Source organism: Cavia porcellus, unplaced genomic scaffold (genome assembly GCF_034190915.1).
Source record: "Cavia porcellus strain 051 isolate PalLab524CR breed Dunkin Hartley unplaced genomic scaffold, mCavPor4.1 scaffold_3, whole genome shotgun sequence".
NCBI lineage: Eukaryota > Metazoa > Chordata > Mammalia > Rodentia > Caviidae > Cavia > Cavia porcellus.
Window position 1 is genome coordinate 37,395,429 of NW_026947486.1, and position 12,198 is coordinate 37,407,626.

Here is a 12,198-nt window from a genome sequence, read left to right on the forward strand (position 1 = left end):
TTGGCTTGTTTTGAATTTCTTTATTACATTTATTGTCTCGTTTTTATTGTTTCTCTCTATTCTGTTCTGTTTGATTTTTACTACATCTGTCTGACATTATCTGCAGCTATTTTGAAGATATCAAAAGGCATTATAGTAACTATTGTTGATTTTGTAGTGTTTTTAAGCCTATATCTCTTACATTTGGTTTGTTTTTATTGGTATTATTCTGTTTTATCTCTTTAAAATAAAAAAAATGTAGAAGCTAAAATTAACTAAAGTACCAGGAGATGGAGGAAAGGAGAGGAACAGAAAAAGAAGAGGAAATACAAAGAATTAAGATGTTTTATGTACACATTCCAATTCCACAGTGAATGTAACCATTATATACCACAAATATATACTAATAAAAATTATCATTTCTATTCCCTGCAAGCCTCTTCTGAATTCAGTGGTTGAGGGAATGGCGGTCAGTCCTGGAGCATCAAGGTCATCCCTTATATCTATCTCATTAATATGCAAACACTGTAGTACTGATCTCTTCCTCAGTCCTGAGTCTCTCAAATCTCTGTACCTCTGCATAGCATCCCACATCACCAGAGGACACACCAGAAGGTCCCTCTGGGCCTATTTGGGCCCCACCAAGCAACCCCCAAGTGGCCCACAGCTGCCTGCACTCTGCCTCATGAGCCAAAAAGGCACACAGCGATCTCCATCCCATGGGGAAGCCTTGGACATTGCTCTGAGTCTGGTAGGACCCTGTCAAGTGACCCCAATTGGCTAGGAGCCACCTGCTGAGGTCTAAGGATCTCCACTCAACTGGGGAAATGCCCTGCAATAGGGTTAGATATTCTCAACCCAAGAAACAACTGAAAGGGAATATAGGAAAATGACAAAATGAAAGAGCAAAATGCAATCTCAAACCTCCAGCCCATCCCAAGCAAGCCTAGGAGACATGGATATAGAATAAAATGTAAACCATACACTTGAAACTCCTGAAATGATAAGAACTAAAGTCAAGAAACAATGCTGGGAAGCTATAAAAGAACTCAGATAAGAAATAATTTCCCACATAAAAGAAGAAATGTTAAGTGCAATAAAAGAATTGCTGAACACATCTAAAGAAGACATAACTAAAAAATTACAGGAACAATACAAAAATATGGAAACCTTGAATGAACAATATAAGAAACAAACAATGCATGAAACAGATTCAAAAAGATATACAGGAAATTAAAAATTCCATTGAAAGTTGGCAAACCCACCTCAGTGAAATTGAAGATGGACTTTCAGACCTCAAAGACAAGATTGCAGCTAGTGAAAAGATCTTTTAAAAATTATAAGGAATCAAGATTAGAGAAGATGGTGGCCTGCTAGGTCACTGGGTGGAGAGATTCTCTGAAAAAACAGCTCAGATGCTGGAATTTAACAACATGGACAGGGCTGGACGAGCAGAGAGGGACTCTCAGAAACCCAGGAGGATACTGAAGTAAAAAGAAAAATAGGAAGAGGAAGGAAAAATGCAACTGGAGGGCTGGAGCCCAATGCACTCACTGAGACTGGTCCGCATTGTGCTGGGAGCACCATGGATTCTGGCGATTCAAGGTTGCGCTGAAGCCACGGCTGCCAATAACGGGAATTGATGAGTCCAGGGCCCTTGGCGGGATGACTCAGTACAGCGTGGAGTGGAGCCAAGGTGGAGAACTACATTGATTCCCAGTGAGTGCTTGAGATTGGGTCCCTCAGCAGGTGTCACTGGCTGGAAGACATCTTGGAGTGGGGCAGAGCCCAGTGCCATGGTGGCACCACTCAGACACCCCTGACCCAGAGAGGACTGTGGGATCTGCTTGGACTAAGCCACACCCCTGGTTGGCACCCAATAGCCAGGGACAAAACTGTCCGGACCCTGGGACGTCTGCAAGCACAGGCTAAGTTGCTGAAGGCACTTGCGGGTTGAATGCCTCAGAGAATAGAGGCTAACCTGCATTGTCTCTGTGTGCACCACAGAAAACAGCAAATTGGAGAGGGCAGCAAAATCCCAGTAAGCACACTTCAGAAAAACTATAAGCAATACGGAGAGGCCAAGGGACCTCCACAACACACTGAAAGAAACCAGAAACATGACAAGAGATAGAAATAAAAAAAAGAAACCTCCAGCCACTGACCTGGGAAAATAAGCCCAGAGAGGTAAATACAGAAGAGAATCAGTGCAGTAATTATGCAATATTAGCCACAACATCAGCTGAAATAAAGAAATACTTTTGTGACCTCATAGATGAACTTAAAACTTAAATTCTAATCCAAGTGAGGCAAGATATAAAAAGATTAATTAAAGAAATGCTAAGCCCCTCCCAAGAAAACACAGATGGAAGAATGGAGGAACCCAGAAAAGTAAGAGAAACCTTTGGTGCAGAATATAAACAAAACCTAGAATACATGAAACAGATCCAAAGAGATTACCAGGAAACTAAAAACTCCACTGAAAGCTGGAAAAATGCCTTGAGAGAAACTAAAGTTAGCCTTTTGAAACTTGAAGAGAAATTTATAATGTGTGATCATGAAAGAAAAGATCTCTTAAAAATAACAAGGAACCAGGAAGAAACAATTCAAAGGCTGGAAGATGACAAGGGGATCTATAACTTACGAATAAAAAATGTGAGTGAAGGAGCAGGAGTACCACAAATGAATTACAAAGACTATTCACAGAAATAAATAAGGAAAACTTCCCAAGCATAGGAAAAAGAAATGATAACCAGATAAATGAGGAATTACAGAACTCCAGCCACCTACAACCAAAACAGATCTACACCCAGACGTTTAATAATCAAGATTCCAGAAATCCATCACAAGAATAGAATATTAAAAGCAGCCAGAGAAAAGAAGCAGATCACCTACAAAGGAAAAATCATTAAAATAATGACAGACTTATCAACACAAACTCTCAAATTGAGAAGAGCCTGGGGGGAAATAATCCAAGCCCTGAAAGAAAATAACTTCCAACACAGACTGATGTATCCAGAAAAACTCTCTCTGCAGAATTAACGGAGAAGTAAGATATTTCCAAGACAAGGAGGAACTGTGGGAGTTCATGGCCACCAATCCAACCCTACAAAAATACTAAAAGACATTCCAGAGAGATAGAGAAAACAATACCAGGATTCCAGCAACAGTGGCAGAGAGGCCTCAATGAATGGGGCAGACAGTAGAATGAAGGAATAAAGTGGAAAAATAATAGCAAAAAAATAGAATAGCAGAGGTGAGGAAGAGAAGGTAGGCTACAATCTTTAATACAAATAGCCTTAATACACTAACAAGAAAAAACACATGCAGAGTAGATTGGGAGGCAAGATCCATTGAGATGCTCTGAATACAAAATATACTCAACCTGAAAGAGGGTTAATAATCTGAAACTCAAAGATGAGAAAACAATGTGAAAGGAGACTGGAGAGAAATAGTGACAACTCATCCTGCAGCTGCAGATAGATTGGAAAGCTATGATACTTTTGGGCACTGTCGAACTACACAGCTGGAAGGAAGGAAAACCTTGTGGCTTTAGTAAGTAAGCAAGTACAGCTAAAGATCAAGCTCAGAGGTAAAAAGGTTCAGCAACACTCAGATAGATAATGGGTTGCCCTCTTAATCTAAAAACTAAAGGAGCTATTGGAACCCAAAATATACAAAGCATCTTGAGAAGGGGAAAGCTGAGGAATTGCCTAGAAAAGGAAGGAAGGGGACATTGTCAATAGTGTATCAGGATTTAAAAGTCACAGTAGTCTTATCACTCTATTTAGTTTGATTTTATTTTGTTCCAGTCTGTCTACTCATATTAGATGGGAGGGCACAGACAGCTATCCCAAAAATAGCAGGTTATACCATAGTAACTATTTTTAATTTCCTATTAATTTAAACTGAAAATCTGTATTAATTACATTGTTTTACTATGACTGATCTTATTTGAAGCTGGTTTGTTAGACTGCTGTTTTGCCTTGACTGTTTTTATTCTAATTTGATATGCTTGATAGTATCAAGTCTAAGAGAATAGGGACCTACTCTGAAGATGATGAGACATAATAAGATAACCATTCCAATTCGATTATTAACTGCTTTCAAAGTCCTACAATGTCTCCAAAATTCTGTTTTTATTGAAATAGCTATGCAATGCTAAGTTCACTTATATTATGTCTGATGATGTAGACAATTCTATTAAAAATAACAAGAGAAAGCATAGTAATTACTGTAGATCACCTAATATTGTGGTCTTATATGTCTTTTTCATTTCATGGTTTTCTAAGAATTTGTTTTGTTGTCTTGTTTTGATCTGTTTTCCCCTATAATACAGAAAGGATAGATATATATGTAGAAATTCACACATGGGGAGAATTTCTAAACTATTTATGGGAATAGATTATATAATGCATGATGTAATGAACAGATACTCAGAAGAAGAAGAGGCACTAAGAAACCCAATACTAATTCTGTAGCCTTATGATATAAAATCTAACAATACTATTATTCACTGTTCAGAGTGATATTAGTCTAGTCTCTTATGTTCAATTTCAGCATATGTTAAGATAAGGACAGCTACTATGAAGAGAATGAGAGACATTATGGCAGCCATTGTTGATAACCCAATGTCAGGTCTTGAAGACCTAAAAAGTCTTAATCATCCTGTAATGATTTGATTAGTTCTATAATGTATATATTCAATGTGTATGAAGATCGGAACAACTTTTTGGAAGAAAACTAGAGACAATAAGATAGACAGTGAAGAACTCCAGTGGAAATGCTTTGAAATATGTTTCTTAAAATTATTTCCTTATGATATGTTTTGTTCTGACTTATTATGTTTAATCTTACCCTCTTTAAAATAAAAAATAAAGAAATTACAAGGAATCAGGAGATAACAATTCAACAGCAGCAAGATGATGCAAAGAAAAACAACATAAGATTATAGGAATAAATGAAAAAGAAGAGGACAACACAAATGATATCAAGAGGCTATTTACAGACGTAATAGCTGGAAATTTCCCAAACATGAGAATAGAAACTGACATACAAATAAGTGAAGCATATAGAACTCCAAATAGCCATAACCAAAATAAAATTACACCTAGACATATAATAATCAAATCTCTGTTACCATTCTTATCTTCACAGTAATTGCCTAGATTCAAGTACTCATATTTTTAATCTGGATTACTATCATAGCCACCTAACTGATAAACATGCTTCCACTTTTGTACCCTCCACCAATTCAGATGTCAAATGGCCACCAGAGTAAACTTTGATCATGATTTATGTATATTAAGTCCTTTAGTGTTTTCCCATAGCTTCAGAAAAAAGTTGAAATGCCTAGCACAGCACAGCATGATTTTTAATACTCTTCCTGGTCTCTTCAGCCCCTGAGTCTCTCCAGTCTCATTTCTAATCACTCTTTACTTCTGTTACTCAGAGATACTATTTTTGAGACAGAATCTCACTGAGTGGCCCAAGTTGACACTGAACTGCTGAACTCAAGTGATCGTCCTCCCTCTGCCTCCCAAGTAACCAGAACTAGAGGTATGCACTACCATATTGGGCTCTGAGCTACTTTTGGCTTTTGGATCCTTCAGTAGGCCATACTCATTTCTGACCCCATTTTTAGAATACCTTTTACTTTAATATTTCACTAAGCTAACTCCAAACTTTCCTTCAAAACAAGAACATCATTATCAATCTCCTCTAGGAAGCCTGCCTTAACACCTTCTAAAACAGATCAGGCATTTATCCTAAAATTCTTTAATGGTGCACTATGCTAACTTTCTCAAGTACCTATAACATGATACTACCAGTATCTGTTTATTCATGTCTTTTACACTAACTTGTGAGTTTCATGCAGATAGGGACCATTGCTTATTTATCTCTGTATCCCTGGGGCCTAGGGTAATGTCTGTGCATAAAGGTGCTTTAACAAATCTTTCAAATAAAATTATCCATTTTGGGCAGAGGCCTGGTGCTGTCAGACAATAAAATTCATCATAATTCAAAGATCCAAGCATATTCTCCATTCCAAATAGAACTTCAGAAACCATGCATTTCCACTTTTGTACTTATTATTCAAATGATAAGCCATCTAAAATAGGTTGAGGGTAGAAGCTCAAAAATAAGCAACAATATCACAGACATGTAATGAAATCAGAGAGATATTTATAAAATATTCACCATTGGTTAAAGGTATGATATCACTAAGGAGGCCTATGTGTACATGTACCAATTCTGTTGGGGGGGTTCATTATGTAGTTCAGGTTGGCCTTGAAGTCATAATGATCCTCCTGCCTCAGCCTCCTGAGTGCTGGGATTACAGGTATGTACCACCATGCCTGGCTCCAATTCTACCTCTTTTTTGTAGCAGGACTCAAACTCAGGACCTCATACTTGCCAGGCAAGTGCTGTGCTGCTGAGTTATATCCCTGGCCCAATTCTATCTTTTGAGTCTGTTTTTCCCACCTCATCCCCATCACAGTGACTTAATTCAGGCTCTCATTATCTCTCCCTCCTTCTTTACCATAATATCCATTTTTGTTTCTGTTTTTGTTTTTTGTTTTTTTGTGCAGGGGATCTAACTCACAACCTTGCATTTGCCAAACAGGCACTTATGCCACTGCACTAAACCCCTGGTCTATTTTTGTTTTCGAGACAAGATCTCGCTATGTAGTCAGCCTGGTCTGAACCTCGCTATGTAGCCATGAGTGGCCTGGAACTCATGGAAATCCTACTGTGTCAGCCTCCAGAGTTCTGGGATTACCAGTGTGTGCCACCATGTCTGACTCTGACTTTTGTTCTGACTTTAATGGTGTACCTAAAATTTATGTTCACTCAGAAACCCAGTCTGGGATCTTATTTGGAATATGTCTTGGCATATGTAATTAGTTAAGGTAGAATCATACTGAGTTAGAGTAGGTTCCAAATGCAAATGTTCTTGTAAGGCCACATAAAAACATACATGGTATGACGGCACATGTATGTAATTCCAGCACTATAAGGCTGAGGCAAAAGGATTACAAGTTTGAGCCTAGCCTGTTTAACTTAGAAATCTAGTGAGACTTTCTCAAAATAAAATATAAAAAAGGGGATGGGGATGTAGTTCTCTATGAAGGTCGTGGGCTTAATCCTTAATACTAAAAAAAGGAAAAAAAGATATCCCAGGTAGAAGTCCATGAAGGCAGAGATTGGATGATGCAACTACAGGCAAAATGCTAGGGTTTGAATGTGGTTTGGGTGTGTGTTCCCAGGGTTCATATAGTGGAAGTGTAGCACAGCACTGTTAAGAGCTGGTGAGACTTTTATGAGGTGAGGGCTTACTTGGAGATCATTAGATCATAGGTATCATCACCCTTGGAAGATATTAAAGTAATTTTCATGGGAGCCTGAGTTAGTTTTCATGACAGGGTTGATATAAAAGGAGAAAATCTGCTCATCCTCTAGCTCTAGCTTCCCAACTGGTGATTTGATCTTTCCTTTTCATATGTACTTCTACTATCATGTCATTCAACACAATGTGACACAACCAAGGGAATCCTCACCAGAGCCAGTGCTATGCTGTTTAGATCTTTAATTTCCAAAACTGTGATGTAAGCAAACCTCTATTCTTTATAAATATTTTATTATTATAATAGAAAATAGGCTGCTATACTATTGAATGCCAAGGATTGCTGGAACTCATAACAAGCTAGGAAAAGAAAAAGGAGCATTATTCCCCAGAGTACTTAGAGGGAGCATGGTCCTATCAACACTTTGACTTTGGACTTCTAGCCTTCAGAACCATGAGGAAATAATTACTGTTTTATAACACATAATTTATAATTTTGGCAAACATACACCTTCTAAATTATTGCCTTGCTCTACCTTTATTCCTTCTGAGCTATTTTCTACACTAGAAAAAGGATGACTCTTTGTAAAACACACATGTGTTGGTCATGGTGGTGAATACTCATGATCCTAGAAATTGGGTGGCTAAGACATGAGGACTGCCTCAAGTTTGAGTACAGCCTGGGCTACATAGTGAGTTCAAGAATAGTCTGAACGGGGGCTGGGGATTTAGCTCAGCGGCATAAGCGCCTGCCTTGCAAGCAGGCAGTCGTGAGTTCGATCCCTGGTACCGATAAAAAGGAAAAAGACAAAAAAAAAAGAATAGTCTGAACTACACAGTGAAACTCTATCTAAAAAACAAACAAACAAATACACATGTTATTAAGGTACCTCTCTGCTTAAAACCCAGTCATGATTTCCCACTGACCCTTTCTGATGTTTCCAGTTTCATCTCTTGCTATTCTATCATATAATTCCTGCATTTTAACAGCATACTACTTGAAATTCTTTCCAAATACTATGCTTATGTACATTTCTGTGTTTACCTATATATTGCTACCTTTGCTTGGAACATATCTCTTACACTGTTTGGGTCTGTTCAATCATACCTGGGTCACACCACAACTCTGCATGTGTATTCAGCTTCAATGTTCTCCAACATAACCGTCTTTTTGTTTTGTTGACATGCAGGATGAGTGCCAGCTGAAGCTGGAAAAGCTGTGTTAGGAGAACTCCCAAAATTTAAACTCTGCATAGTCCATCAATTCATAACAGTAGTCAGTTACCAGTGTAGCTAATACAAGTATTGTAAATATTGGCTATCCTTTTAGCCCATCCATTTCTCTAATTTTTGGTCTCTAAACCCTAGTTGTTGAACATCCAGAAGAAAAGATTGATAACAATACAATATATTAGAGGCAGTAAGCTTAACATTACTATCTTATCTAAACATGAAGCATCTTACAATGTTAAATGAAACATATTTCCTACTGTTCATGAATATTTTAACCTTTGAATATCTACAGAGTATTAACAGTTTCATATTTTACACAGTAAATCAGAAATCAAGACTGTACATATTATTGTATCATGACAATCATGACATTCTTACAATAATCCAAATTTCCATTTTGACATAAAATATTCCTTTTAGTCAATCACCATTATCTAATGTACAAGAAGCATCTATCCAACTTATTGACCTTTAGTGGGATGAAAATCTAATAAGTCTTTGGTACCAGCAGAGGTCTGAACATGAAAGGTCTGATACCATAAGTAATCCCCATTTTACAACCTGGGAAGCCTATGCATCTGGAGCCATGAATATAACCAATATATCAAGAAGTTGATAGCAATCAACTGTTGTAGCCATATGAAACGTTTGCACAGGCATCTTCAAACCAAAACACTTATTGTATTATTTCTTTTGGATAACAACCAATGTGAACATTTAACAATAATATATTTTATAACTTTAGTTGAGATGTCTCCCATAAGGCTATGAAGATCATTGAGGTCTCTGATCAATAAATAAGAACTGGTTAAAAACATTACCAGGCAGCTGCTTTCTTCTTTATCAATCAGTCCTGTCTAACAATCCCAATCCCAATGGATTTTGTTTATTCATTCTAATATTTTCCTTTTCTAAATAATGAGACTCTCAGGTCCATGACAAATAACATATTACACTTATATACCCAATCTTTCCATCATTTGGACCAGCTGACAACCAAGGTGAAAGCATGCTTTGCAAATTCACAACCCAAATGAATTTTTGATCAAATGATCCAAAATAGAAAAAGAGAAAAATTATTGAGTTCAAAATAAAAGGAACAGCTGTTCACAGAGTGGACAAATAGACAAATATAGATGATCTGTACAGATTCAAACAAACATAGAAACAAGAACATAGCCCATTGGGGTCTGTGAGAAATTACCAAGTTCCTCAGCGTCTGTTTACATACTCATACAATGCCCCCTTGCTAAACTAGCTCACCTACATCTCATGCTCTCAGGGCATTCCCCAGGTGTTCCATGTTACTTGGACACTCTTTTACTGGCACTAGTGCTTTTTGCTCCACTCATGTGACCATTCATTAGCTCAGCAACTCTTAGCAACTGCTTACAAACAGACTGGACAAACAGACAACAGATACGTAGATGGACTGAAAAACATCTTACAAAATCAGAGTGCACTCAAACATATCCTTAACCAAACCAAATTACAATAACTTCTTGCAAATTTAGAATCTACAACTCTAAACAGGCCAATCAGATTTGTTATAGGCCAATTAGCAGAGATCTCATATAAAAGGATCTTGGAAGGGACTGTAGGTGTTCTTCAGGTAAAGATAAAATAAAGGGAAATATACACCAAGGATCAATAAAAAGACTGCCATCCAGCCAGCATAAGCAGGCGGCTTTTATTTAAAATACCACCAGGTGAATGGGGTAAATGTAATCATTCAACAATTGTCGATGTCCGCTCCCAGCCGGCAGGAAGGACACATGACAAAGTCTGGTAGTGGACAACCTTTTCTTTTTATTTTCCTTCTCCGTACAGCCTGCCCTGGGTTCTCCCAGCTGAAGCCTCCTCTGGTCCGCTCCCCGCGGCTCCTTTTGTGCTTCAGTCTGCCCCAAAGCCTCTACCGGTCCGCTCTCCGCGGCTCCTTTTGGGCTTTTACTTCTGGGCTTCTACCTGGCTTCTTCTTCCGCCCAGGGGTGGCACCGGTATATATACGGGTACAGTGTCCAATCATGTTAAAGTAAGCAAGGCAAGCTGATTGGCTAACATCATCAGTTGCCAGGCAGACTATATTGTTGAGCGGGTTGTTTACGCGGTAAGCAGGAAACTAACATATTTGATGGGAGGGGTAATCTACCTCAGGCTTTGCTCTTTACCACAGGCCGCACGTCCGCCGCGCAAGGCGAGCTATCACAGACGCGGCTCCCAACAAACAATGAATACTTTTCTGCTCTGGATGGCAACAAGAGCCACTCTGGGCAAAGGGGCTAAGTGAAAAATGAGCAAGGATACAGGGAAATCCCTCAGAACTCCATCCACCAAAACTGTGGTGAGTGTGTGAACAATGCTCTGAAGGGCCTGCTGTAAAGGAGGAGAGTCAGAGATCACATCAGCGGGATCTATGTGACCCCATAAAGTATCAAATGGTGGAGCTAAATCCTGAAAAGGAAAAGTTGTCAGTAGCTAAAGAGAGGCTTGGGCATTCATCTCCCAGGGAAATAGCATGAACCACCACAGTAGAGCCAAATTCTTGATTTCCACAAGTAACATCATGAGCTTTAGAGACAAGACAATAAGTTGGGCTAAAGATCCAGAAACATTTAATTGAATGGGCAAGAGATCCCACAGTATTCCAGTACAATCAGCATGCAAACTTTCAAAGCAGGGCTCTTGTCCTTGCTGATGCAAAACAAGACAAGTAATTAATTCCCCAAGTTGTTTAGTATCTTGGGCTAGCTTTTGCATGTGAGTTAGAACTGGTGGGAAGTTGCCCAGAGATTTACAAGGCTTGTATCTTGTAAGCAGCAGCAGTGATGGGGCAGGTGTAGAAGAAATAGAAGTGGCACCTCCAGGAAAACCGGGAAGCTGAGTATTTTGCAGTGTTCCATCTGCCCACCTACCAAATGTTGTCACAGTGTTACAGATTAAGAACTGGTGGTCTACTTAATGCCAGCTGGATTACATCAGCAAGGCCCTGAGTGTAGATGCTCCACCTGAGGAATGTTGCCAGCATAAATAGAGAGGTGGAGAAGGAGAAGGAGAGTGTTGAGGTGTTAATATGTTATTGCACTGAGGCATTGTGGGTTCTCCTACGAGTTGCTGTTTGAGCCATTGGTTCTCCTGAAGAAGCTTTCGTCCTCACATTGAGCATTGCTTCCTGGCTCTAGAGAGGAAGACATGTACTGCTTGGTCTCCAGGATGAACTCATCATGCTGGATTCCTGCATGTTCTCAACTGTGCTTGTTGTCAGAGGAGCTCAGGGCCTCCCTGTTGCTGAGGATGGCTGTGGTGCCTTTCAGGACAGCCTTGGTCTTTTTGTGAGTATGACTTCTCAGCTCCAGCATAGAACCCTCAACCCAACAGCACAGCTCCTTCCCCCTGCTGGCATGGCTTTCTGACTTCCACCACTGACCTTTGGGCCTTCCCGGCACAAATCCATAAAAGAGACTGGTGTGAGTCATTCTTGTGGACTCTGGACCTCCAGTTGGACTCTTTGGAGGCGCTGTCATGAGCTCTGGGTTTTCATCTGGACTGATGTGGGACATTGCTGTGGGACTGAGGCCCTTGACTAAATATTCTATGTTTTTGCTGTTGCAGACAGATTTCCTCCATTTTGTTGTGTTAAC